Source organism: Canis lupus, chromosome X, assembly GCF_011100685.1.
Source record: "Canis lupus familiaris isolate Mischka breed German Shepherd chromosome X, alternate assembly UU_Cfam_GSD_1.0, whole genome shotgun sequence".
In the NCBI taxonomy this organism is placed as follows: Eukaryota; Metazoa; Chordata; class Mammalia; order Carnivora; family Canidae; genus Canis; species Canis lupus.
Genome location: NC_049260.1, coordinates 110,909,501 through 110,933,663, shown reverse-complemented (window position 1 = coordinate 110,933,663; position 24,163 = coordinate 110,909,501). Strand labels below are relative to the sequence as shown.

The window sequence follows — 24,163 nt, the reverse complement described above, 5'->3', positions numbered from 1 at the left end:
GAAGCCATTTTAAGTTCCTTGGACTCCTCAACATGGCAACTTGCTTCATCAAAGCCAGAAACGTAGAGTCAGCTAGAAAGACAGAGGTTACAATCTCTTGTACCCTAATCACAAAAGTAATATCTCATCACTGTGTCATTTTCTATTGGTTAGAAATAAGTCACTTAAGCCAGCCCACACACAAGGGGAGTGACTACCTGGACAGGGATCACTGGGGGCCATCTTAGAGTCTGTTGACCACACATCTAAAAAAGAAAGTACAGTATTTTCTGAAGGTTTTATTTTTTTAAGATTTTATTTATTTATTCATGAGAGACACAGAGAGAGAGAGAGAGAGGCAGAGACACAGGCAGAGGGAGAAGTAGGCTCCATGCAGGGAGCCCAACGCGGGACTCGATCCTGGGTCTCCAGGATCAGGCCCTGGGCTGACGGTGGTGCTAAACTGCTGAGCCACAGGAGCTTCCCTGAAGGTTTTATTTTAAAGTCATCTCTACACTCAACATGGGGCTCAAACTCACAACCCCAAGATCAAGATCCACATGCTCCATTGACCTAGCAAGGCAGGCACCCAAAAAAGAAAGTGCAGTATGGGAAAGATGTTTCAGAATATTGATTCTGTAATCAGCTTTACTCAAATTTAAGTGTTGAGTAACTTGAGCAGGTTACTTAATCCCTGGTCTCAGTTTCCTCATTTTTAACATGAAGTAATAATAGTACTTGGGAGATACTTTGGGAAGGATGAAATATGAATATCTAAATATTTATCTTCCTTTGAACTTATTGAGTACTTAATAAATATTAGTTAATATTATTCCAAAGCTAACAGGAATAGATATTTACCTTAACCGGCTAGTGTATTCTTGCTGCTAAACAGCTGATCAGATAGGGCTTGAGAAAAATGGACAAAAACAAACCAGCATTACAAAATTGTTACTCTCCTCTGTTAATTATAATTTGGAAAAGTGTCACTTCTGTATAAACCCTCCGCTGGGTTACAAGGTTTTTTTTAAAGGTGCTTCAATACTCAGAACCAGATTAATAATGACACTTAGAACTCAACTCCACACATCAGCTATATCTCAACTCTAACCCAGCCATAGCATCTGCTACATATGTATAGATTAAGACTTTTAATTGCATTATTAGTATATTTTCTTTATTTAACTAAATACAGTTCAATATGCCATTATTGAAAGGGCCAATCCCTTTGCTGGACACTTGAGGACACAGTTCCTAACCTCAAGGAGCTCAGAGTCTCCATGGAGAGAAAGATAAACATGGGATAATAATTCAGTGTAATACACACTGAGGCAGAAGTCAGCATAAGGTTATATGGGAACACAGAGGAGGAGGATTAACCTAAATTAGGTGAGCCAGGAAATACTTCCTCAACAAGGGGAGATACCTGACCTGAGGCTTAAAATATGGGTGAGGAAGGATCTTCTCAGCAGGGGATATAAGAGGTGAAATAGAAATATTCTTGCTTTCAGTTTCATAGTCCAGTGGGGGAGATGAACTCACAAAAAGGTAATGTGATGAAATGCTGCAAGAGTATAGGAAAGCATATTCTGACTGGGATGAAGGGTGGTCAGCAAAGGGCTCATAGAGGAGGAGAGAGCTGAGCCAGACTTTAAGGATGGAAAATTGTATTGGTGTTTGTTTGATCTTCAAGTTTTCTCCATTGCTACTTCCAGCATTAAGTGAAATTTTCCAGGTTGGGACATTTTATTTTTTGCTCAATCACCCTTCATTATCCACATGTGATTAAAGAAATAGCTGACTGGAAATTAGAACATTAGAACTATGTACCTGCATTACACCTTGGCTGTCTCCTGACTTATTACATCAAGGTATGTCCATATACTGCCTGAATAATGGCAGTATTTATATTAATAATAGTAATAGTCTAACATTTGTATAATGTATTCCAGTATTCCAGTTTAGAAACATTTTATAGACGTTACATTTACAAATTAATTATATTTCAGACATACAGAAAAATGCTGCAAATGGAAAAATAGCCACCTATAATCATACCACCTAATTAACTGGATGTTACCGTTTTACTTTTTTTTTGCTTTGACTCTCTCTCACTTTATGAAATAATGTAAAACAGACACATAAATCAACGGAATAGAATAGAGAGCCCAGAAAAAACCGAAGCATATATGGTCAATTAATCTATGACAAAGAAGGCAAGAATATACAATGGAAGAAAGGCTGCCTCTTCAATAAATGGTGTTGGGAATATCGGACAGTACATGCAGAAGAATGAAACTGGACCACTATCTTATACCATGTAAAAAAAATAATAAACTAAAATAGACTAAAGATTTGAATGTAAGACCTGACACTATAAAACTCCTGAAAGAAAACAAAGGCAGTGAGCTCTTTGACATCAGTCTCAACAATATTTTTTGGACCAGTCTCCTCAGGCAAGGGTAACAAAAGCTAAAATAAATGGGATTACGTTAAACTAAAAAGCTTCTCCACAGCAAAAGAAACCATCAATGAAATGAAAACACAACCTACTGAATGGGAAAGCGTATTTGCAAGTCACACATCCAATAAGAGGTTCATATATAAAATATATAAAGAACTTAAACAGCTTAATATCAAAAGAACAATCCAATTAAAAATGGGCAGAGGACATGAATAGACATTTTTCCAAGAAGATATACAGATGGCCAGCAGGCACATGAAAAGATGCTCAATATCACTAATCACCAGAGAAACGCAAATCAAAACCACAATGAGCTATCACCTCACACCTGTCAGATTGGCTGTTATCAAAAATAGAAAAAATAACTAGTGTTGACAAAAATGTGGAGAAAAGGCAACGCTCCCACACTGTTGGTGGGAATATAAAGTGATGCAGCCACTATGAAAAACAGTATGGAGGGCAGCCCAGGTGGCTCAGCGGTTTAGCACCGCCTTCAGCCCAGGACATGATCCTGGGGACCCGGGATGGAGTCCCACGTCGAGCTCCCAGCATGGGGCCTGCTTCTCCCTCTGCCTGTGTCTCTGCCTCTCCCTCTCTCTGTATGTCTCTCATGAATAAATAAATAAAATATTTTTTTAAAAAACAGTATGGAGCTTCCTCAAATAGTTAAAAAATAACTATCATATGATCTGGCAATTCCACTTCTGGGTATCTATCTGAAGAAAACAAAAACACCAATATGAAGAGATATATGCACCTCTATGTTCACTGCAGCATCATTAACAATAACCAAGCTATGGAAACAACCTAAGTCTCTATCAATAGATGAATGGATAAAGTAGATGTGGGACACACACACACACACACACACACACTGGAATATTACACACCTCCAATAAAGAATGAAATCTTGCCATTTGTGACAACATGGATATGGACCTAGAGAATATTATGCTAAGTAAGTCAAAGAAAGACAAATACTGTATGATTTCACTTACATATGGAATCTAATAAATAAAAGAAACAAGTAAACAAAACAAAACAGAAGCAGACTCAGACGAAAAAAACTGTTGACTACCAGAGTGGGGAGGGGGCTGGGGGTGGGCAAAATAAGTGAAGGACATCAAGAGGTACAAACTTCCAGATAAAAAATAAATAAATCATGGGAATGTAATGTATAGCATAGAGAATACAGTTGATTCTTGAATAACAAGGGTTTGAACCGCATGGGTCCACTTACACATGAATTTCTTTTCAATAAATATACTGAAAATTTTTCTGGAGATTTGTGTCAATTTGAAGAAACTCGCAGAAAAAATTAAGAAAGGTGGGGGAAGAGTGAAACAGATATAGGTGATTAAAAGTATACTTATTGAACAGTGAGTAATGTATAGAAATGTTGAATCGTTATATTGTACACCTGAAACAAATGTAACACTATGTTTATTAAGAAGCAGTATTAAATTGTAACTGCATAAAATTCACAGTACTGGGCAGCCTGGGTGGCTCAGCAGTTTGGCGCCTGCCTTCGGCCCAGGGCGTGATCCTGGAGACCCAGGATTGAGTCCTGCATCAGGCTCCCTGCTTGGAGTCTGCTTTTCCCTCTGCCTGTGTCTCTGCCTCTGTGTGTGTGTGTGTGTGTGTGTGTGTGTGTGTGTCTGTCTGTCTCATGAATAAATAAATAAAATCTTTAAAAAAATTCACAGTACTACTTGCTGTACTACTGTAATAATTTCATAGTCACCTCCTGTTGCTATTGTGGTGACCTCAAATGTTTTTTTTTTAATCTTTATTTATTTATGATAGTCACACAGAGAGAGAGAGAGGCAGAGACAGAAGCAGGCTCCATGCACCAGGAGCCCGACGTGGGACTCGATCCTGGGTCTCTAGGATCACGCCCTGGGCCAAAGGCAGGCGCTAAACCGCTGCGCCACCCAGGGATCCCGACCTTAAATGTTTTGAGTGTATGCTTAAAATGCCATGTGACACTAATTATCTCTACATGAGCAATTTGTCTTTCCAGTAAATTGTATATAGCAGTAAAAAGTGATCTCTTGGGGCACCTGGGTGGCTCAATCAGTTAAGTAACTGCCTTTGGCAATGGTTGTGATCCCGGGGTCCTGGGATCAGCCTGAATGGCGCTCCCCACTCAGCAGGAAGTCTGCTTCTCCCTCTGCCCCTCCCCCACACTGGTGTGTACCTGTTTTCTCTCTCTCTCTCTAATAGATAAATGAAATCTTAAAAAATTAAGTGATCTTTCACAGTTCTCATGTATTTTCCATCATGTTTAGTACAATACCATAAACCTTAAATAACACCATGGGACCCATACAAAATGCCACTAGTGCTGCTAGAAGCAGAGAAAAGTCATGACATAACAAGAAAAAGTTTAATTGCTTGATACATACCATAAATTGAGGTCTGCCGCTGCCATGGCCCGCCATTTCAACATAAATGAATCTAGCATAAGGACGACTGTAAAAAAAAAAAAAAAAAAAAAGGAAGCAAGTAAAGGAAATTTGTGAAGTCATCACTGCAGCTATGACAACAGGCATGAAAACTTTGCACTTCTTCTGAAATAACTTTTTAATTTGTGTCAAAAATGCAGCTTTTGGGATCCCTGGGTGGCGCAGCGGTTTGGCGCCTGCCTTTGGCCCAGGGCGTGATCCTGGGGACCCAGGATCGAGTCCCACGTCGGGCTCCCGGTGCATGGAGCCTGCTTCTCCCTCTGCCTGTGTCTCTGCCTCTCTCTCTCTCTCTCTCTGTGTGACTATCATAAATAAATAAAAATTAAAAAAAAAACTCCTCATACATACATAATAGGTAAAATGGCCCACTTTAAAAAAAAATTGCAGCTTTTGGGGCGTCTGGCTGGCTCCGTTGGTAGAGCATGTGACTCTTGATCTCAGGGTTGGAAGAAGCCCCACACTGAGTGCAGAGGTTGCTTAAAAATAAAATCTTTATTTAAAAAAAGAATATATAGCTTTTATGTGGGTGCAGGATTGTTACAAGAAAGGCATACCTATAGACTCTAATAGGATTCAAGAAAAAACAGTCATTAGGACAACTTAAAGCAAAAGGAAAGTGGAGGATCTAAAGCTGGAGAATTTAATGCCAGCAAAGGATGGTTTGATAATTTTAGAAAGAGGTTTGGCTTAAAAAGTGTGAAGATAACAGGAGAATCGGTGTCTCCAGCCAAGAGGCAGCACACGTTCCCAGACACCTTTAAGAACATCATTGAGGAGAAACGATAGCTTCCTGACCTGGTTTTAAATGCAGAGTAAAGTGTTCTGTTTTGGAAAAAAAAATGACACAAAGGACATTTATTAGTAAGAAAGAGAATCAAGCAATGGGATTTAAAGCAGGAAGGGACAGACTAACTCTACTGTTTTGTTTAAACACAATCAGGTTTATGATCAGGACAGCCCTTATCTATAAAGCTGCTAACCCCCAAGCCTTGAAGGGAAAAGATACACACTAGCTGCCAATCTTTTTGTTGTACAACAAGAAGGGCTGGACAATGAGAACCCCTTTTCTGGATTGGTTCCACTGATGCTTTGTCCCTCAAGTTAGGAAGTACCCTGCCAGTAAGGGACTCCTTTTAAAGTTCTTTTGATATTGGACGATGCTTCTGACCACTCAGAAAACCCCATGATTTCAACACCAAAGGCATCGAAGTTGCCTACTTGCCCCCAAACACAATGTCTTTAATTCAGCCTCTAGACCAGGGGTTTGTACAGATCTTTAAGGCTCATTATACATAGTACTCTGTGAAAAGGATTTTCAATTGTATGGAAGAGAACCCCAATAGAGAGAACACCATGAAAGTCTGGAAGGATGGGGTGTCTGGGTGGCTCAGTTGATTAAGCATCTACCTTCAGCTCAGGTCATGATCTCGGGGTCCTGGGATCAAGCCCTGCATCAGGCTTTTTTTAAAAAACAGAAAAAAGGGACACCTGGGTGGCTCAGTGGTTGAGCATCTGCCTTTGGCTCAGGGTGTGATCCCGGGATCCTGGGATTGAGTCCCACATTGGGTTCCCCCGCAGAAGCCTGCTTCTCCCTCTGCCCGTGTCTCTGCCTCTTTCTGTGTGTCTCTCATGAATAAATAAATGAAATCTTAAAAAAAAAGAAATCACAATATACTTCCATAAAGTTACACCAAATGATTGCCTATCCTGCCTCCCCTTCTACCTCCACCTCTGCCACTCCTGAGCTAGCAAGACCAACCCCTCCTCTTTCTACTTTCTTCAGCCTTCTTAACATGAAGATGACAAGGATGAAGACCTTTATAATGATTCATTTCCACTGAACGAATAGTAAATAATCATCAGGCTGTATAGTTAATAAACTTATCTGTTGTATTTGTGTGTCTTCATATGAAAAATCTAATAACTGCATGGCAGTTTTCATGTGGAATATCATGTGCAAGACCTGTATGTATCCTTACATAGGCATAAGGTGAGTCATATTTAACAGAAAATTAATGTTATTTTGCTTATTGTTTTGTAACTTTGCTTTCAAAGAATTATATTACTGTACAATATGTCTCATAATCGAAAAAACTACCAAAGTGGCTTTATTTTAAAATGTAACAGTGTTTCCACTACTATATTATGACTATGACTATAATGGTCATTTTTATTTGTCATAAAAATTTTATAATGATTCACTCATTAATGTATAGGCTAGGCTGCCATGAAGCAACTGTACCAATTACATTAGGCTACCAGAAAGCAATAATACTGCTGCTGCTTCATTGTTGATGAATGAATAATTATACCAGTAAAAAAAATACAAATTTCTGGGCAGCCCAGGTGGCTCAGCGGTTTAGCGCCGCCTTCAGCCCAGGGCATGATCCTGGAGACCCAGGATCGAGTACCACATCAGACTCCCTACATGGAGCTTGCTTCTCCCTCTGCCTGTGTCTCTGCCTCTCTCTCCCTCTCTGTGTGTGTGTCTCTCATGAATAAATAAATAAATAAAATCTTTAAAAAAATACAAATTTCTTTTTCATATTATCTTTTCATTTTGAATGTGCAGTGTTACTAATATATATAATATCTACAGTGTTTTGCATCATATAAGACAATATTGGGGTGCCTGAGTGACTCAGTCAGTTGGGTATCCCACTCGATTTCGGCTCAAGTCATGGTCTCAGGGTCTTGGAATTGAGCCCTGCATCAGGCTCTGTGCTCAGCGGGGAGTCTGCTTCTCTCCTCTCTTTGCCCCTCCCCCCACTTGCCCACACATAGTCTCTCTCTCTCTTTTGAATAAATAAATCTTTAAAAAAATAGCCAATACTGATGTAGGTACTGACATATGATTCATATTGTAAACACAAAACATAAACATACAACGTCAATATAGTGCAGTACTATAAATGTATTTTCCCTTCTCATGATTTTCTTAATAATATTTTGTATTTTCTAGCTTATTTTAAGGACACAGTATGAAATGGGCAAAAGACATGAAAAGAAATTTCACCAAAGAAGACATAGACATGGTTAACAAGCACATGAGAGAATGCTCCGCATCACTTGCCATCAGGGAAATACAAATCAACAGCACCATGAGATACCACCTCACACCAGTGAGAATGGGGAAAATTAACAAGGCAGGAAACAACAAATGTTGGAGAGGATGTGGAGAAAAGGGAACCCTCATACACTGTTGGTGGGAATGTGAACTGGTGCAGCCACTCTGGAAAACTGTGTGGAGGTTCCTCAAAGAGTTAAAAATAGATCTGCCCTACGACCCAGCAATTGCACTGCTGGAGATTTACCCCAAAGATACAGATGCAGTGAAATGGCAGGACACCTGCACCCCAATGTTTATAGCAGCAATGTCCACAAAAGCCAAGCTTTGGAAGGAGCCTCGGTGTCCATCGAAAGATGAATGGATAAGGAAGATGTGGTCTATATATGCAATGGAATATTCCTCAGCCATCAGAAATGACAAATACCCACCATTTGCTTCGATGTGAATGGAACCGGAGGGTATTATGCTGAGTGAAATAAGTCAATCAGAGAAGGACAATCATTACATGGTTTCACTCATATGGGGAATATAAAAAATAGTGAAAGGGATTATAGGGGAAAGGAGAGAAAATGAGTGGGAAAAATCAGAGAGGGTGACAAAGCATGAGAGACTCCTAACCCTGGGAAACAAACAAGGGGTAGTGGAAGGGGAGTTGGGCAGGGGGATAGGGTGACAGGGTGACAGGCACTGAGGGGGGCACTTGATGGGATGAGCACTGGGTGTTATGCTATATGTTGGCAAATCGAACTCTAATAAAAAATATACAAAAAATAAAAATAAAAAACAAAAAAATAAAGGAGTGTACCTCACAGACGTCCTACTACAGGGAACATAATTAACTAAGGGCCTCAGCGGCTATACTTTTAATCCATGGGAGGTTGTTGTACCAAGGCCACACCTCCCACTGGCCACTATCAATGATGACTTAGTGGGACCAAGTGAGCAGAACTCCTTTGTCAACTGACTTTGGCTCAAAGACTCCCTAAAGGGAGGGAATTTCTCAGCTCAGACAGTAATCTATAATTTTGACTCAAATTTTTCTCCTAGTCTCCATCCAGAGTCAGAATTGCATTGCAGTCTGATGACACTCTCAGACTTTCCAAGATCCTTCCTTATTTCCTTTCATACAGGCATTTCCCTTAATAAAATTCTTGCACATTTAATCCTTCATTAACATCTGCTTTTCAGAGGATCTGGATTAACACAGGGGGAAGATGTATATAACTGGAAAACCTTGGAAAAGGATACAGAGGGGTTCTTTTACTATTATCACAACCCTTCTTTAAGTTTGAAATTATATCAAAATAGAAAGTTAAAAACAATTGACCCCATCTGTTTAAAGGCACTTAGAATTTTAAAAAGTCAAATATAAACCCTTTCTTCATCGATGAAAGGAGTTCAAATGTCATTACCATACTCAGTTTATAGCACACTTTGTCATTTTTTTCCACCTGAATTTTATTTATTTTTTTTAACTTAATTTCTTTTAGAGAGAGAGCATGCATGTGAGGGGAGTGAGGGGCAGAGGGAAAGAAAGAAAGAGAATCTTAAGCAGGCTCCACACTAGGTGTGAAGCCCAACATGGGGCTCCATGCCACAACTCAGGGATCATGACCTGAGCCAAAATCAAGAGTCAGATGCTTAACCAACTGAGCCACACAGGTGCCCATCCACCTAAATTTTAGAATTTGACTACAGAGAACCAACTTTAATATTATTATCCTTAGGGGCACCTGGGTGTCTCAGTCAATGAAGCATCTGCCTTCAGCTCAGGTCATGATCCCGGGGTTCTAGTATCAAGACCCACATCAGGCTCCCTGCTGAGTGGGGAGTCTGCTTCTCCCTCTCCCTCTGTCCTTCCTCCTGCTTATGCTTGCTCTTTCTCTCTCCCTCAGATAAATAAATAAATAAATAAATCTTTAAAAGATATATTATTATCCGTAAATGAAAGGTTTCTATCTACCTTCTCCCAGCAGTTAAACCCAGATAAGTTTCTCAGTGTCAGCACTGGGGCTGAAAGCCCACACCTTTCATACTACTGACAAAGAAGGCAGCTTTTATGTGGAATTTATCTAGTCACACGCCCAGTCCCACGTCCCTCTTCTTCTATGAGCAAATGCTTGCTGATGTTTACACATGGGTCCCCTTTGCCCTCTTTGCTGGTCTGTTTCTGCAGTGTTATGGGAATAAACAGTGGGTATGTGCAATAAACAGAAGGCCCTAACCAATTGTTTCTTCAGTGGGTATGTGCAATAAACAGAAGGCCCTAACCAATTGTTTCTTTCCACTATGGTATTTGCCTATTGTCAGAGCTGCTCTGGCATGGCTGCATTAGCTGTAAGAAAGATGGCATTAAGTTTCCTGCTCCAACTCAAACAAACAAAAAGTCTGGTAGGGACGCCTGGGTGGCTCAGCAGTCGAATGTCTGCTCAGGGCATGATCCTGGGGTCCTGGGATCGAGTCTTGCATCAGGCTCCCCGCAGGGAACCTGCTTCTCCTTCTGCCTATGTCTCTGCCTCTCTGTCTCTGTGTGTCTCTCATGAATAAATAAATTAAAAATCTTAAAAAAATTCTGGTAGAGACAGTCTTTAAACTTATATTGACCTTTTAAAATCTTAAGTATTTTGAGTGATCATTAAATACATGTACAGAGGGCAGCCCCGGTGGCTCAGTGGTTGAACGCTGCTTGCAGCCCGGGGTGTGATCCTAGAGACCCGGAATCGAGTCCCACGTCGGGCTCCCTGCATGGAGCCTGCTTCTCCTGTGGGACCCAGGAAATTTAACAAAAATCCCCTACCCCTGGACAAGCAGAGCAGGACTGATTCCATTTTGTGCTACACCTGCCACCTCCTGTATGACCCCCACATGACCTGCTTATTGCTTAAGGCACTGCCCCACCCTAGTCGAGCCGCTGGGCACACCCTAATCCCCTAATCGGAAATCGGCTCATAACAATGTAACCCTGCTTTGTGCCCGCCAAAACTGCCGCCAATTCTGACCAAATAATAGGCCAGCTCAAATGGATACTATAGGGTAAAATGTAATTCAATCGGCCACCTGCGTGTGGACCAACATGACTGTGCAACTTTCTGTGTATCCCATGGGCCACTGGCCCCTATAAAGCTGCTACGCCTCTCGGGGTCCAAGTCCCTGCTCCGCTGTGTCAGGTACACTTGGACCCAAGCTCGAGCTTGTAAATAAACCCTCGTGTGTTTGCATCGGTGTCGGCTCCTCGGTGGTTTCTCGGATTCGCAATCTTGGGCACAACACTCCCTCTGCCTGTGTCTCTGCCTCTCTCTCTCTCTCTGTGTGTGTCTCTATGAATAAATAAATAAAATCTTCAAAAAAATAAAAATAAATACGTGTACAGAAAAAAGAACTGAGGGCTGAAAAAGAGACCTTGAAGACCATCTTGCCCATCCTCTTCATTTTATCCATGGAGAAACTGAGGCACAGAATGGGGATATCACTTGACCATGGTAGCAGAGCTGGGATTAAAATCTAGGTCCCCAGATTTCTCAAACTAGTCCTCATTCAACTGCATCATAATGTCTCCCTGCTGACAATTTTTTAAAATTATAATTTGCAGAAACAATATCATTGTATCCTTATTAATCAAAGTAGGATATACATACATACATACATACAAGTATAGCTACTGACAAAAATGTTCTAACAGGGGCAGCCTGGGTTGCTCAGCGGTTTAGCGCTGCCTTCGGCCCAGGGCCTGATCCTGGAGACTCGGGATCAAGTCCTACGTCGGGCTCCCTGCATGGAGCCTGCTTCTCCCTCTGCTTCTCCCTCTGTCTGTTTCTCTGCCTCTCTCTCTCTCTCTGTTTCTCATGAATAAATAAAATCTTTAAAAAAAACAGTTCTAACAGCATTAAAAGAAAACTCAGAAAGCAGAGGGGAAACAGAACCCACAATGTCACTGTTCTAACACAGCATCTTGGTTAATGGTCTACAAACGGCATAATTTCAACTACCACAAGCACCTTACTGGCACATTCACTATTCTTATATTCATTTTCTTAAAGTAGTTCATTCTGCCTATCTTCATTATTAGTTTAAATCTGCACTATCAGACATTATGAACATATTTAGATTGTAACTCATTATATTTTCTCTCTCTTTTTTAAAGATTTTACCTACTTATTTGAGAGAGAGAGAGAGAGAGAGCATGAGCACAAGCAGGGGGACTGGCAGGAGAAGGGAGAGAGAAAAGCAGGCTTTCTGTCGAGGAGAGAGCCCAAAGTCAGGCTCCATCCCAGGACCCCTGGACCACGACTTGAGCCAAAAGCAGACGCTCAACCAACTGAGCCACCCTGGTGCCCCTTTTATCTCTCTCTCTCTTTTAAAAGATTTTATTTATTGGGGATCCCTGGGTGGCTCAGCGGTTTAGCACCTGCCTTTGGCCCAGGGCATGGTCCTGGAGTCCCGGGATCGAGTCCCACATTGGGCTCCCTGCATGGAGCCTGCTTCTCCCTCTGCCTGTGTCTCTGCTTCTCTGTCTCTCTCTGTGTCTCTCATGAATAAATAGGTAAAAATTTTTTAAAAAAAGATTTTATTTCTTTATTCATGAGAGACAGAGAGAGAGGCAGAGACACAGGCAGAGGAAGAAGCAGGCTCCTGTGGGACTCAATCCCAGGACCCCGGGATCACACCCTGAACCAAAGGCAGATGCTCAAAGAACTGAGCCACCCAGGCATTCCTTTTTTTCTCTTTTTTAAAAAGATTTTATTCATCTATTTGACACACACAGAGAGAGAGAGAGAGAACTCAAGCAGAGAGTGGCAGGCAGAGGGAAAGAGAAAAGCAGGCTCCCCGCTGAGCAAAGAGCCTAATGAGGGGCTCCATCCCAGGACCCTGGGTCCACGACTGAGCCAAAGGCAGATGCTTAACCAACTGAGCCACCCAGGCACCCCAACTCATTATTTTTTTTATTTTGTTCTTGCTTTATTATTTTTTACACAGCAATGAAATAATTTTAAAATAAAAAGTCTAACATATATAAGGATATGTATATGTGACTTTTTCTGCATAGTCAACATGAAAGTTTACTGAAATACATAAAATATTATTTTCGTAAATGGAGAAAAATTGCAAATGTATTGCAAAGTTGCCATAGGATTCCATTTTTTAATGCATCATTTAAAATCCATGCCTTCACAATGTAAGGAAACATCAAAGTTGGGTGAAGAGGGGCACCTGGGTGGGTCAGTAGTTGAGCATCTGCCTTTAGCTCAGGTTGTGAACCTGGGGTCCTGGGATCAAGTCCCTCATCAGGCTCTCTGTGGGGAGCCTGCTTCTCCCTCTGCCTGTGTCTCTGCCCCTCTCTCTCTGTCTCTCATGAGAAAACAAATAAAATCTTTAAAAAAAAGTTGAATGAAGACAGATATGGAAGGATGTACATTATTAAAATGCATTTATAACAGAGTACAGGTCACATCCTAATGCTTTGGATGGTGACACTACTTTCTCACTATTGAAGGTGAGTCTTAGGACACAGCTGTTATCACTGCTGTAAGGATAGATTTTGTTCTGATGCTTTAAGGATTTAGGAGGACAATTTAAAACTTTTGAAATAGGGAATCCCTCGGTTTCTCAGTGGTTTGGCACCTGCCTTCGGCCCAGGGTGTAATCCTGGAGTCCCAGGATCGAGTCCCACGTCAGGCTTCTTGCATGGAGCCTGCTTCTCCCTCTGCCTGTGTCTCTGCCTCTCTCTCCCTCTCTCTGTGTCTCTCATGCATAAATAAATAAAATCTTTAAAAATAATAATAATAAAAGTTTTGAAATATATGTCATTCAGATGGGGATAAGAATATTCTCTTTAACTAAAATGCATTCATTTTTTAAATTTTAAGATAGTTCTCACTTTAAGCAAACTCAAATCCAAAACTGGACTTGTGGAGCAGTACATTTGAACAATGTGAGTTACAAGCATCACATTTTTACATAGTATGTGAGAACTGCGTGTTAAACAAAGTGAACCTCCACTGGAAAGAAAGATGTCATCTGTTTTAGAAGCAAACTGTATTTAGAAGGAAAATAAACTTTAGACAAAAGCCACTACACCTTTGTCTCCACAAGGCTGGAAAGAACCTGAGGGGACCACCTACTGAAGCCACCTGCCCTTCACAGCCATTGTGCCCCCTCTGGGTCTCCTCACCTAGGCTCCCATAACTAATCCCCACTAAAGCAGTTGCTTAGTCGCATGGCTCGAGCCGATAATGAAAGAATTTCAGGCACTTGACATATGATGAGGAAGAGCTTTTTGGACAAGAAAGCCTTCCAGGTGCCCCTTAAACCACACAGTTTTAGTCCTTCCCACCGTCTTTGTTATTACCCACCCACGTATTTCTGAGCTTGATCTTCAACTCTTGCTAAACACGGTCAGAATTTGGAAAGGCACTTTGAGATGTCTGACACAATTTATAAACTACCTGAAATCACTTACAGGCCGCTCCAAACTATTTCAAAATAGCTATTTCAATAAGACTTGTGTAAAGCTTCAAGGTTATCTCAAATTGCATTAGACTGTGCTTAGGAAACCAGGCCAGTAGCAGTGTTTTTCGTTGCCTGAGAATCAGCTTGGTTGCTTGTTTATTGATTTGCGTGTAGGGTAACTGGCCTTTGTTGAACATTAAATTAAAAGCATGTTATAAAGCAATTAAGCCTATTTCACTCACTAGCACTATGTCTGACCTTCCAATCCACATTTCTGAGGGGAAAAAAAAGTGAGCCAGAAAAAAAAAATCTAACTAACCAGATTCTCAAAAGCTGTTTTGAATGAACAGATGATATTAGGGCTTAAACAGTGTGTTAACCAAATTCCCTCTCCCCCTAATTTCCAGCAAATTTCTCTTAAGCATACTTGACAGGAAAAGAGAAAGGTATTTTAAGGAAAAAGATATTCAATTAAATCCCAAAGTTAACTGACCTCCAATGATGGACAGCACAATGAAGAGAGAGCAAAAAATCTGTCTAGACTCCGCAGCAGAAGTCTACAGTCTGGCTCTGCCCTGCCTTGAGCAAATCATTTCCAATCCCTGGATCTCAGTTTTCTCTTCCTAATTCCTTTCATCTTCAAAAGTCTATGTGCTGAATGATGTTAAGGGAAAACTATTCTTAAATTTCAACCTTCTAGGGTATCAGTTGTATTAAAAATATATAGAGAGGCATCTGGGTGTCTCAGGTGGTTAAGCGTCTGCCTTCGGCTCAGGTCATGATCCTGGGATCGAGCCGTACATTGGGCTCCTTGCTCACTGGGAAGTCTGCTTCTCCCTCTGCCCCTCCCTCTGCTCATGCTTATGCTCTCTCCCTCTCTCTTAAATAAATACAATTAAATATATTTAATATATATTTTTTGATTTCTCAAAACCAGGATGGATATTCACCTTAAATGCTAATTTGACTATCTCTGGGTGGTGTGTTTCTGAGCAATATTTTTTATTGATGTTTCCAGTTTTTAAAATAGTGAACACACACAGCAAAGGAAGCTATCAGTGAAATGAAAAGGCAACCTGCCATATGGAAAAAGATATTTATAAATGACATACTCAATAAGGGGTTAATATACAAAATATACAAACAGGGTGCCTGGGTAGTTCAGTCAGTTAAGCAGCCAAATCTTGATTTCGGTTCAGGTCACAATCTCAGGGTGGTGAGATAGAGCCCAATGTCCAGCTCTGCACTGAGAGTGGAGCCTGCTTAAGATTCTCTTTCTCGGGATGCCTGGGTGGCTCAGCAGTTGAGCATCTGGCTTCAGCTTAGGGTGTGATCCCAGGTCCCGGGATTGAGTCCCATATCAGGCTCCCTGCATGGAGCCTGCTTCTCCCTCTGCCTCTCTTTCTGTGTCTCTCATGAATAAATAAATAAAATCTTTTTTTAAAAAAGATTCTCTCCCTTTGCCTTTCCTTTAGCTTGCACTTGCTCTCGCTCTCTCTCTCAAATAAATAAAATCTTTTAAAAAACCAAAATACACAAAGAACTCATACAACTCAACACCAAAAAACAATCTGATGAATAAGTCATGGAAATAAAAGGCACAGCATAGAGAATATAGTCAGTGATATTGTAATAGTGTTGTATGGTGACAGATGGTCGCTATACTTGTGGTAAGCATGGCATAACATATAAAGAAGTTGAATCTCTATGTTGTACACCTGGCACTAAAGAAACATTGTGTCAACTATACTCAAGTAAAAAAAAAAATTAAATGGGCAGAGGACCTGAATACATTTTTCCAAAAAGGCATATAGATGGCCAACAGACACATGAAAAGATGCTCAACACCACTAATCATTAGGGAAATGTAAATCAAAACCACAATGAAGGGACGCCTGGGTGGCTCAGCAGTTGAGCGTCTGCCTTCAGCTCAGGGCGTGATCCTGGAGTACCCAGATTGAGTCCCTGGAGGCCTGCTTCTCCCTCTGCCTATGGCTCTGCCTCTCTCTTTCTGTGTCTCTCATGAATAAATAAATAAAATCTTTAAAAAACACACAATGAAATATCACTGCACACCAGTCAGAATGGCTAGCATCAAAAAGACAAGAAATAACAAGTATTGCCAAAGATGTGGAGAAAAGGGAACCTTCAGGCACTGCTGGTAAGAATACAAATCAGTACAGCCACTGTGAAAAACAGTATGAAGTTTCCTCCGAAAAAGTAAAAATAGAAATACCACATGATCCAGGAGTTCTGCTTCTGAATATCTACCAAAGAAAACAAAAAAACTAATTTGAAAGAATATATGCATACTTGTGGTGAGCATGGCATAAACATAGCTCCTATGTTTACTGCAGTATTATTTACAATAGCCAATAGTTGGGAGTAATGAAATGATACCTAGCCATAAAAGAGAATGAGATTTTACCATTTGCAACAATATGAGCAGACCTAAAGGGTATTATGCTCAATGAAATAAGTCAGAGAAAAACAAATATCATGTGATTTCACTTATATGTGGAATCTAAAAAGCAAAACAAAACAGAAATAGACTCATAAATAGAAAACAAATTTATGGTTTCCAGAGGGGAAGGAAGTGAGGGGATGGACAAGATAGGTGAAAGAGATTAAGAGGTACAAACTTCCAGTTATAAAATAAATAAATCATGGGGATGTAAAGTACAGTATAGGGAATAAAGTCAATAACATCGTAATAACTTTGGTGACAGGGATGCCTGGGTGGCTCAGCAGTTAAGCATCTGCCTTTGGCTCAGGGCATGATCCTGGAGTCTGGGGATCGAGTCCCACATTGGGCTCCCTGCATGGAGTCTGCTTCTTCCTCTGCCTATATCTCTGCCTTGCGCTCTCTCTCTGTGTCTCTCATGAATGAATAAATAAAACCTTTAAAAAATAATAATAACTTTGGTGACAGGCGGTAACTGTACTTATTTATCATTATAAGTATTTTGTACGTATATAAACGTCAAATCGCTAAGTTGTACACCTGAAACTGATATAATATTGTATGTCAACTATATTTCAATTAAAAGTAAATAAATTATTCTAGAAATAAAATTAAAAAATAAAAACAGTGCCATCTCAGGGCACCTGGGTGACTCAGTGGTTGAGCATCTGCCTTTGGCTCAGGTCATGATCCCAGGGTCCTGGGATCGAGTCCCACATCAAGCTCCCTGCGGGGAGCCTGCTTCTCCCTCTGCCTACATCTCTGCCTCTCTCTGTGTGTCTTTCATGAATAAATAAATTAAATATTTAAAAAAAACAAAACAGTGCCATCTCTATCAAGGAGAAAAAGATTTGTTTTTTAATTTGAGAGATAAGAACAATGCAAAACCATTGAACAAATTATTACAATAAGCAAATTATTTCAAAACTAAATAAAATAGTGAACATAGTTTATTTTAAAAATTAAGTTTTTGAGAGAGAGAGAGAGAGAGAGAAGAAGGGAGGGAAGGAGAACATGCATGCATGAGCTGGAGAGGGACAGAGGGAAAGGGAGAAAAAGAATCTCCATGCACTGAGCACGGAACCTGATATGGGACTCAATCCCATGACCCTGAGATCACGATCTGAGCTGAAATCAGAAGTCAGATGCTTGGGATGCATAGGTGGCTCAGTGGTTGAGGGGTTAAGCAGTTGAGAATCTGCCTTCAGCTCAGGGTGTGATTCTGGAGTCCCGGGATCAAGTCCCACATCAGGCTCCCTGCATGGAGCCTGCTTCTCCCTCTGCCTGTGTCTCTGCCTCTCTGTGTTTCTCATGAATAAATAAATAGAATCTTAAAAAAAAAAGTCAGATGCTTAACCAACTGAGCCACCTAGGTGCTCTCCCAAAATTAACATTTTTTAAACTTTCAGTCAAATCATAATGAATCAGAAACTTGACGTTATCTTAGAGCACAACATTAAGTTTGCTTCTCATAAGTTTAAGACTTGATAATCTTGATTATCTTGATAATCCTCAGAGCATCCCTGTGAGGTTGGTGGATACTGCCTCATGTCTATAAATCAACATTTTTCAACTGGAGTTCTGCAAGGAAATTAAGCCCTGATCCCTAAGACATCCAACCTATGTAATGAATTAACTTTTCTCCTATGCATCTATAGTGGTATTAGTCATTTCTCCTTGGGAGAAAATAAGGAGATAACCACTCAAAGATGTCTGTATTCTATGTTCAGCTGAGGAGTCCCAGTTGAAAAAAGATATAGCAGGCAGGGCAGCCTGGGTGGCTCCGCGGTTTGGCACCGCCTTCAGCCCAGGGCATGATCCTGGAGACCCGGAATCGAGTTCCACATCGGGCTCCCTGCATGGAGCCTGCTTCTCCCTCTGCCTGTGTCTCTTCCTCTCTCCCTCTCTGTGTCTCTCATGAATAAATAAATAAAATCTTTTTTAAAAAATTTAAAAAAAGATATAGCAGGCAAACAAACCCACACCTGATCATTTATTGTAGTGTCTTAAATTATACTTGGGTCAGAGGTTAGCAAAATATTTTGAATGAATTTTAATTACCACTCTAGGCTCCAGGAATGTACACAGAATGCTTTAAAAATTATATTTCCCTGGGTATTCTGAATTATTGAATTTTCCAATTTTTTTTTAAGATTTTATTTATTCATGAGAGACACAGAAAGAGAGAGAGGGGGGCAGAGACACAGGCAGAGGAAGAAGCAGGCTCCATGCAGGGAGCCCGACGTGGGACTCGATTCCGGGTCTCCAGGATCACGCCCTGGGCCAAAAGCAAGCACTGAACCGCTGAGCCACCCAGGGATCCCTGAAATTTCCAGTTTTTTAAATGACAAACCTTTTTTATCAGCACAATTTACTGATAATGATTAGTCAGGCTTTTAATACACAAGATACCAGTAAGAACTCTCAAGTGGCCATGGAAATTTTTTAGATAGAAAGAGAAGACTGAACAAGATCAGAGTCCAAAGGGAGTGGTTTACCAAATCAAACAGCTCCTATGGATGCCTGGGTGGCTCAGTGGTTGGGCGCCTGCCTTCAGCTCAAGTCGAAATCCCGGGATCCATGATCAAGTCCCACATCGGGCTCCCTGTGAGGAGCCTGCTTCTCCCTCTGCCTATGCCTCTGCCATTCTCTCTCTCTCTTTCTCTCTCTCTCTCTCTGTGTCTCTCATAAGAGAGACCTGTGTGTCTCTCATGTGTGTCTCATAAATAAATCTTTTTTTTTAATTTAAGTATTTAAGAACTATGTGTATGTGTGTGTGTATGTGTTTTAAAGATTTTATTTATTCATGAGAAACACAGAGAGGCAGAGACACAGGCAGAGGGAGAAGCAGGCTCCATGCAGGGAACCCAATGCGGGACTCGATCCTGGGTCTCCAGGATCACACCCTGGGCTAAACGGGGCGCCAAACCGCTGAGCCACCCGGGCTGCCCAATAAATAAATCTTTAAAAAAAAATCAAACAGCTCCTAAAGTAGCTGATCATAGATCACATGGTTTCTTCTTAGTTGCATCCAGATCTTCATTTGCTGTACAAGTCTGAATTCCAAATGATTATTATTATTATGATGATGATGATAACAGCTAAGAACTTGATTTACTCCTCACAACAACCCTACCATTCTACAAAGAAACCAGTGCTTAGCCTTGAATTCTCCAATCTAATAATTGGTAGAGCTTTGGTTATTTGTGTCATTCTACGTTGTTGAATTTACAGCCATACATTTCTTTGTAATATTTCTTTATTATCCTTTTAGTACCTGAGGAATTTGTAGTGATATGACTTATCTCATTCCTGTTATTGGTCATTTGTGTCTTCTCTCTTCTTTCTGATAAGTCTGGTTAGTAGTTTATCAATTTTAATGATTTTCTTCAAGAATCAACAGCATTTGGTTTCATTGACTTTTCCTCTATTGTTTTGATTGTTATTGTTATTTCACATTTCATTTACATCTGCTCTGATCTTTATTGTTTCCTTTCCTCTGCTTATATTGAGTTTAATTTGCTCTCCTTTTTCTAGTTTCTTCTGATAGAAACTGAGTTCATTGACTTGAAACCATTCTCCTTTCCTAACATAGGCATTTAGTGCTATAAATTTCCCCCAGCACCACTTTTTAGTAACATCCTATAAATTCTGGTATGCTATGTTTTCATTTTCACTCATTTCAAAATACTTTCCCATTTCTCTTTTGATATCTTTTTGACCCGTGTATTATTTAGAAATATGTTATTTATATATGGAGGATTTTCAAGGAACATGTTTGTTATTGATCTCTAGTTCAACTCCACTATCGTCAAAGAGCATGGTTTAAATCCTTTTAAATTTATTAAGACTTATTTTGTGACATGATATATGTTCTATGTAAGTAAACATTCCATGGACACTTGAAAAGATTGTGTATTCTGTTGTGGTTGGGTAGAATCTTCTATAAATGTCAATTAGGACAAGTTGGCTATGGCTTGTTTAATTCCTCTACATGCTTCCAGATTTTCCATCTCATTGTTCCATCAATAATTGAAGAAGAATTAAAATTCCCCACTATAATTTTATTTCTCCTTGCTATTCCTTTGGTAGTGCTTCATAAATTTGGAGCTCTGCTTTTAGGCACATAAGTGGATTATTTTTTCCTCTTGAAGAATTGACCTTTCCATGATTACAAAGCAACTTTATCCACCTTTGTTAATATTCTTTGGTCCTAAATTTACTTTGATATTAATATAACCATCCCAGCTTTCATTTGATTAGTGTTATCATGGTTTATCTTATTCCATCCTTTTGTTTTTAATCTATTTTTCTCCTTATAATTAAAGTAGGTTTTCTAGGGCACCTGGGTGGTTCAGTCAGCTAAGCATCTGACTCTTGAGTTTGGCTCAGGTCATGATCTCAGGATCATGAGATTGAGCCTCGCATCGGGGTCCACATTGAGTGTGGAGCCTACTTAAGATTCTTTCTCTCGGGGAGCCCGGGTGGCTCAGTGGTTTGGCGCCACCTTCAGCCCAGGGTATGATCCTGGAGACCCTGGATCGAGTCCTGTGTCGGGCTCTCTGCATGGATCCTGCTTCTCCCTCTGCCTGTGTCTCTGCTTCTCTTTCTCTGTGTCTGTCATGAATAAAGAAATAAAAATTTTTTTAAAAAATCTTTATTTTTTTTTAAAGATTTTATTTATTTATTCATGATAGTCACACAGAGACAGAGACACAGGCAGAGGGAGAAGCAGGCTCCACGCAGGGAGCCCGACGTGGGATTCGATCCCAGGTCTCCAGGATTGCGCCCCGGGCCAAAGGCAGGTGCCAAACCGCTGCGGCACCCAGGGATCCCTTTAAAAAAAATCTTTCTCTCCCTTTCTCTCTGCCCCTCTCCACCACCCTCTCTTTCTAGAAAAACAAAACAAAACAAAACAAAACAAAAACTTTGTAATTTAAAAAGTAAATAAGCTTCAGAGCATCAAAAAAATAATAATAAATAAAAAATAAATAAGGTAGGTGTCTTATAAACAGAATGTTAGCTAGATCCTGCTTTTTTTACACCCAATATGACCATCTCTGCTTTTATTTCAAGCATTTAGACCATTTACATTGATATTATTAGGTTTATTTTTTTAAGATTTTATTTATTTATTCATGAGAGATGGGGGGGCAGAGACACAGGCAGAGGGAGAAGCAGGCTTCATGCAGGGAGTCTGATGTGGGACTCCATCCCGGGACTCCAGGATCACACCCTGGGCTGAAGGCAGGTGCTAAACCACCAAGCCACCCAGGGATCCCCTTTTATAGGTTTTTAAAATGACATTTATTCATTCCTACAGCTTTATTTTATTTATTATTTTTAGTTTAGTTTTTTGTTTGTTTGTTTGTTTTTAGAGAGAGAGAGAGAGAGAGCGCACACAAGTGGGGAGGGACAGAGGGAGAGAGAATCCCAAGCAGGTTCCATGCCCAGCACAGGGCCTGACATGAGGCTCTATCTCATGACCCTGAGATCATGACCTGAGCTGAAATCAAGCATCAGATGCTTAACCAACTGAGCTACCCAGGAGCTCCTATTTCATAGCTTTAAAGTGATTAAGATGTTTATGTTTATTTTATCCACATAAGAAACCTGGGAAGAGATAGGCACCATTTTGCCCTAGTAAAGTAAATTTGTATATCAAAACCCACAAAATGGAGGCTACCCCAGTGGACTGGTCCACATCATAAATCTAAACCTAAGTCAGCCTACATTTATGGGGAATGCCTCACTCTCCAGGAATCCTAACATAAACTTATCACAATCTTCCAACTCAGCTTTAGCTAGTTCACCTTACCCTAGAAAACAGGACCTTTAGGCTTACGAGGAAATCCTAAGCCAGTCATGCTATTTCTATATTGCCTCTTCTAACATTCTAACATAAAAGTCACTCTTGCCCAAAATCCCTGGGGAAGAGTGCTCCACTACTTATGAAGCACTGTATTCCCCTAATTCATGGATTGTTTTCCCTTAAATAAAGAACATCAAACTCATTACTAAATTGTGGTATTTTTGCCATTTGACACTTCATTTGACAGATGGACAAATTAAAGTTACCAAATGCTTAAATAACCTACCCGAGTTTTAAGCAGGAATTTGATGTAAAGGCCATCTGACTGATAATGATTATCTGTGGCACTGCCAAAGCCTTTATATTTTAATATTTTAAATTATCAAATTTTTCTATTTTATTTTTCATTTATTGTATTTTTATTTTTTATTTGTTTTCACATTTTTTATTTTATACAGAGATACTTTAGGGCTATGGGTCATGAATAGATATACGGCAGCATGAGGTCATTTTGTTTAGAGGAACAGATGCACAATGAAAGCCAGAAGCCAGAAGCCAGAAGAGGTATTTCACCTACCTATTCTGCATGACAAACAACCCTAAAACTTAGTGGCTTAGAACAGCAACTATTTTATTATCTCACATGTTCTATGAGTGAACTTGGATCAGCTGAGCGTTTCTTTTGTTGGACTCATTTGGGTTTCTGACTTGGCTGTGGTTAGATAGCAAGATAACTGGGCTGCAGTCATTTGAAGTCCTGGTTGGAAAAGTTGGGCCTTTTTCCTTCTCATATCTTCAAGGCCTCTTCACTCCAGGTGGCCTTTCCAGCAGGGTAGACTTCATGTTTCTTGGCTAAGAAATCCCAAAAAGAAATGTTTCCTTCAGGGACGCCTGGGCAGCTCAGCGGTTAAGCATCTGGCTTTAGCTCAGGGTGTGATCCCACTGTCCTGGGATTGAGTCCCACATCAGGCTCCCTGCATGAAGCCTGCTTCTCTCTCTGCCTACATCTCTGCCTTACTCTGTGTCTCTCATGAATAAATAAATAAAATTTTAATTTAAAAAAAGAAATGTTTCCTTTAGCCTTCACTAACAGCTTCTACAAGGCCATTGCAGCTTTTGCTGGCTGCCACATGTCTTCAATTTTTGTTATGTCAGCACTCCACTTTCACATGTCATAATATTGTGGTTTTAAGAAATATATATTTGTTCATTCAGATGGCCAAAATATATTTCTCATATAAATTTAGTCTTCATCCACAGTTCCTGACTCACAGTTCCGCAAACCCTTGGAATTTCCTAAGCGATAAGAGCAATGAGACCATCTTTTGTCATAATATTTGGTCTCTTATCCTCAGTTCCTGAAATAGTTTCAGAGCCATAAAGGTGAAATCGGTGTCTTATTATTCATAACTCCCTTTCCACTACAACTGTATTTATATTAGTGAGTTGACTTTTTGAA

General features: G+C 40.2%; 1 long non-coding RNA gene across 4 annotated transcripts in view; it reads right to left on the bottom strand.

Annotated features, from left to right (window-relative positions):
• Positions 1-24,163, bottom strand: part of LOC102156336 — a 354,886-nt gene that overhangs the window by 283,075 nt on the left and 47,648 nt on the right. For all 4 annotated transcript variants that reach the window (XR_005386467.1, XR_005386466.1, XR_005386469.1 and 1 more), the window contains exon 2: positions 4,852-4,918. This is a non-coding gene — a long non-coding RNA (uncharacterized LOC102156336). The remainder of the gene's footprint in view (positions 1-4,851; positions 4,919-24,163) is intronic.